Consider the following 6,000-nt stretch of genomic DNA (forward strand, 5'->3'; position numbering starts at 1 on the left):
CAGAATGGCTAAGATCCCAAACCCCAGTGACAGCACATACTAGCAATGATGTGGTACAAGGGGAACACTCCTTCATTTCTAGTGGGAGAACAAACTCATATAACTACTCTAAAAATCAATTTGGCGGTTTCTCGGAAAATTGGGACTAGTTCTACCTGAATATATGGCTGTAGCACGCCTGGGCATATACTGAAAAGATCCTCTACCATCCCACAAGGACACTTGCTGAACTGTATCCATAGCACTTCATTTGTTACAGTTAGAACCTAGTAACACCCAGATGCCCTTCACCCACAGAATGGAAAAAATGTGGTTCATTAACATAATGGAATACTGCTCAGTTATTAGAAACAAGGACATCTTAAAATTTGCAGTTAGATGGATAGAATTTGAAATTATCACGCTCAATGAGGTAACCCAGACTCAAAAGGACATGCAGAACATACACTCACTTATAAGAGGATACTAGCCATAAAGTACAGAATATCCACATTATAATCCACAGACCCAATGAAACCAAGTAACCAGGTGGGCCCAGGAAAGCCAGGAGAGGAAACTTCAATCTCATTCAGAACAGAAAATCAAATTGTGATTGGGAGTGTATAGAGGGAGGGAAAGGGGTGGGAAAGAGGACAGTTACCTTTCTCCTTCCTTCCAGTCTCTTCACCCTAATCCTCGGTATTATTGAATCTGGCCTGGTGAGGTTTCTCCACTCTTACCTTTCATTCTCGCCTCACCACTCTTTACTCTTGATGCCATTTCCATATTCTTTGACATGATTAGCCCCACTTCACTAACTTATAGTCCTATGGTACTTCATGACATGACTTATGTATTTGCCTTCCACTCTCATGACCTTATTCTTGGCTATTCTAATGTCAACTTGACACAAGCCAAAGTCATCTGAGAGGAGGGTGAATCTCAGATGGAGAAATTGCCTCTACAAGACCAGGCTGGAGGCAAGCATCCAGAATATTTTCTCAATTAGTGATTGCTGTGAGAGAGAGAGCTCAGGCTATTGTGTGAGGGCCATCCATAGATTTGTGATCCTGCATTCTCTAAGAAAGTGGGCTGAAGAAGCCATTAAGGAGCAAGGCAGTTAGCAATAGTCCTCTATGGCCTCTGCACCAATGCTGCCCCAGGTTCCTTCACTCTTTAAGTTCCTGAAATTGGCTTTCTCAACTGTCTGGGATTCAGGATATGTAAGCCAAATAAGCCCTATCCATTTCAAGTTTGTATGGTGTTTTATCACAGCAATAGTAACCCTAAGTAGGAAACCCTCCATGGGGACTTTCCATGTTCTGATACTTCCCACGGATGCCAGATTCCTTCCAACCCTGGGATTTGTACCTCAGACTACTGTTCTATCTTTCTAACACTCCTAATGTCAACCTCTTCCCCATTAGCTCCATGCCCTGCGGCATCCTCACTTATTTTCTCATCATCTCCTGACAACTCTACAAGGTTTTGATATAGCAGTTCTTCATCCTGGTGAACTGGAAGCTCAGCATGTCTGTGTCTGTTTCTCTGTGCACTCCCCCCTCACTCCCTCCAATGCTTTTTAAGTTCCCGAAGCCTCTGGCTGTGCTGTACTCACTGTGGCCAATGGGAGGCTTTTAATTACTAGTAATGCCTCCTCCATTTCTTCTTTTTCCTTCTTGTGGATATGTGGATTTTTTCCTTCTTGTCATCTTCATCTGAAGATGTTGGTGGTGCTAGAAACAATGTATCGGCCACTAGGAATACAATACAAATACATTCAAAATAGTAAATGAAAAATGAAATAAGTTCAAAACAATAAATGAGTTGTGTCCCTTCTTTCTTTTTCTTTCTTTCTTTTTTTCTTTCTTTCTTTCTTTTTTCTTTCTTTCTTTCTTTTTTTCTTTCTTTCTTTCTTTTTTTCTTTCTTTCTTTCTTTCTTTCTTTCTTTCTTTCTTTCTTTCTTTCTTTCTTTCTTTCTTTCTTTCTTTCTTTCTTTCTTTCTTTTCTGAAACAGGGATTCTCTAACAGCCCTGGCTAGCCTAGAACTTACTCTGTACCCCAGGCTGGCCTTGAAAGCAGAAATCTGCCTGCCGCTGACTCCCAAGTGCTTGGATTAAAGTCATGCACCACCACTGTCTGGCTGTTGGGTATTCCTTGCAAGGATCAAATTGATCATACTAGGTGAGGGATTTCAAATTCATATACTATCTTTCTTGTATCAACATTGTCTGGGTAAAATTTTATTGACTGTTATTTTGTTGGCTGCAACTTTTGGATGTTCCCTTTGGGTCTCCTCTTCCATCGGAAACAAAGCTTTGCTACTGACTGTGCTGTGCTCAGCATTCCTGTCCCCAATCTGTTCAGCTCCCCTGCTTTCCTCGGTGGGGCAAAAAAAAACCCTTCCCCACTGTTCCACGCAGGAAAGCATGAACCAGATGACCTGGTAAGATTATACTATGTCTTACTGGACATGTCCCTAAGCAATGTCCCATTGTGTACACTTCCCATTTGGTCTTTGGCTATCCCATGAACTTTATACAGGACTCAAGTGAGATCAAATTTCAAGGGCAGGGGACAACTGAATAAACTGAGACACAAAATGGGAATGAATCCAGGGAATCACATATTAGATGGTTAGGTCACATCAGGTTGGCAGTGCAACCCAGTTTGCAGAATTAGCAACAAGGTAGAAGGGTTTTACAGATTACTGGAAACAAAGTGCAGAGTCACTATTTTATTCAGGAAATAGGGAAGAGGCTGTGAAAGAGGCTGTGGGTAAGAGACTGAATCAGAGACAAACAATGTAGCCAAAGAGCTGGGCTCCTGCATCTCTGTAGGCACATTGATCAGAAAGAGGAGTCCTTGAGGTTACACAAGGCAGAATCAATTCATCCAAAGTAGAATACAGCAGAGACAGACAGACAGACAGCAGACAGACAGAAAAAAGACAGACTTCTAAATAAAGAAAAATTTTGTCCCCACTGCTGGGGTTTCACAGAAGACCGTGGGGGAATAAAATCTCCTTTGATTCATTCTCTACATGAGAGGAGAGAGGTGATAAATTTACTAAGCATGAAGTACACAAAAGCCCCAGAGCACTCTGAGGAAAGTTGTGACACACAGAAGGACAACACAAGGAGATCTGAGGCAGGAAAGTGAGGTTCAGGCACAGGTAGGAAGATAGAGCCAGAAAGGATACTGGAAAGAAAATACAAATGGCCATGCCTTTCAAATCCTGGGAACCTCTGAAGTAGGAATGTTTAAAAGGAAGGCAGAGCTGGACCAGAGTTCTAGATCCACCATCAAATACTAGGCCTGAGGTTCCAATACAGGTATCAATGTGTTCTTTGACCCATTAACCCATAGGTCAGTCTGGTGTGAAGAGCACAGGCTGGTAATGAGCTCACATATATCCTTCACTGTTTCCTTCTCCCTACTGACACCTTCCCCATATGACAGTATAGACAGAGAATGCAGTTACCTACCAGGAGGGACAGTACTTAACACTTTTCTTAGCTCCCATTGCTGTACTTCAATCACCTCTACAGGAAAAGAAACAGAGTGGCTCACTCACTTCTGCCTACAGAAGATATAGCCATGTTGGGTCTCACCAGATTAGTCCTAGCTTTCCACTGGCTCCTTGACTCTTCCTGTTACAGAAGGTGCTGAAATGAGGCCAGACTACTCACTCGGCCATCCACCCATAGAGTGCCCTTTATAGAGAGACTTAACGGGCAAGAGAGGGCAATGGAGGTGCTGTGATGAATCCTGCAGGAACAGCCAGGAGAATATTTTCTTTGTCTGGATTATTGGCCTCACACTTTATGACCTTTTTACTCAGGTTCATATCAGTGACTATAGAGAGCTGTACTCCACTGATAGTTCTATAACAAACCAGCAGTCAGAAGTGAATACCAGATGCCAAGCAAGCAATGCACAAGGAGATCTACTGATTACAATCAAAGGCTTGGGACTTTGGCAGTGACAGAGGCATGAATAATGCTTATATTTTTAAGTTTATTTCAGCTGTATTGCCTGCATATGAGTGCCTGTGTACCACATGCATGCAGTGCCAACCAAGACCAAAGGAGGGCATCAGATACCCTGGAACTGGAATTACAGATGGCTATGAACAGCAATATGGGGTGTTGAGATTAGAGTCTCAGCCCTCTGGTAGAGCAGTCAGTGCACTTGATTAAAGATCCATTTCCCCATCTAACCTGGTTCATCTTTAATTGCCAATGGGTTTGTTGGGCTTTGCTTCTATGCTTTACCATTATGGCTGGAAGGTGAATCAAACAAATCTACATCTCATAGATGCCTTTTCCACTGCTTCAGCCTGGTAAGCAGAATGTACAACCCAATTCTTCTTGAGTCCTTTCCTGTTGCTCTCCACAGGGCATCCTGTTACTTACCAGGAAATAGCTCTTTGCTATCAAGGTCTTGTTGTTGCTGTTCAACATCTGTGTCTCCTGCCTGTGCCATATCTGAAAAAAATCAGAACAGAGTGTGCCACATGAGGCCACACTAGCTCACATGAAATTAACCCCAGTTCTTGTGGTTTTTCATGGAGGCTCTATGGCAGAATCATTTTCTCTCATTTAAACTTCAGTCCTTCTTCCAAAAAGGAACCTGGAGTGAGGTTTCTCAGAAATGAAACACTAGGGTATTTCCTGAAAATGGGAAGGATTTCAGATACTTACAACTCCCTACCATGGTGGACGACATCTACAATTATAAAAAAGAAAGCATTTTCACGATTGGCCTACCATATACGTCACCACCATCTGGCTATCTCTGGAGTATTTAGGGAACAATAGACCTATGCCCTATGGTGTTGCAAATGACACAGGTAAAGACAGAAAGAGTCTTTCTCACAGTGGACTTTCCTGCACATTTATATTGCAGGCACACCATCATTAATAGAGCAGGGAATGATATTAGAATGGCTACTCCGGCTCGTTTCCTGAGACCATTGCCTTGTAAAATTGTCTTCTAGCCTTTTACTCTAAGGCAGTTTTTGTCTTTGACATTGAGGTGTGTTTCCTGTATGCTGCAAAATGTAGGGTCCTGTTTCCTTATCCAGTCTGTTAGTCTATGTCTTTTTATTGGGGAGTTGAGTCCATTGACGTTAATAGATATTAAGGAATAGTGATTATTACTTCCTGTCATTTTCGATGTTATTTTTATATTTGAGTGGTTATCTTCTTTTAAGTTTGATGAAAGATGGTAACTATCTTGCTTTTTCCAGGGTGTCGTTTCCCTCCTTGTATTGGAGTTGAGGTCACAAGACAGACCTCAAAAAATATAAAAATATCGAACTAATCCCATGCCTCCTATCGAATCACTATGGAGTAAGGGTGGTCTTCAAAGGCAACAAAAATAACAGAAAGCCTACATACGTGTGGAAACTGAACAATATTCTACTCAATGATACCTTGGTCAAGGAAGAAATAAAGAAAGAAATTAAAGACTTTTTAGAACTTAATGAAAATGAAGACACAACATACCCAAATCTATGGGACACAATGAAAGCAGTGATAAGAGGAAAACTCATAGCCCTGAGGGCCTCCAAAAAGAAAATGGAGAAAGCATACACTAACAGTTTAATGGCACACCTGAAAGCCCTGGAACAAAAAGAAACCAATTCACCCAGGAGGAGTAGAAGACAGGAAATCATCAAACTCAGGGCCAAAATCAATCAAGTAGAAACAAAGAGAACCACACAAAGAATAAAGGAATCCAGGAGCTGGGTTTTTTTTTTTTTTTTTTGGTTTGTTTGTTTGTTTTTTTGTTTGTTTTTTTTTGTTTTTTTGTTTTTTTTGGGAAAATCAACAAGATAGATAAACCCTTAGCCAGACTGACCAAAGGGCACAGAGATTCCTTGAGCTCTGAAGGGAAAGACCTAATGGAGTACTCGAATTTGTGTTCTCTCTCCATCTAATGTATGACTATGACTATTACATTGACTTTCATCAGCTTCTAGGGAAAGTGCCTCTGATGATTATTGAATTAGGC

The sequence above is a fragment of the Apodemus sylvaticus genome, chromosome 7, assembly GCF_947179515.1.
Source record: "Apodemus sylvaticus chromosome 7, mApoSyl1.1, whole genome shotgun sequence".
NCBI lineage: Eukaryota > Metazoa > Chordata > Mammalia > Rodentia > Muridae > Apodemus > Apodemus sylvaticus.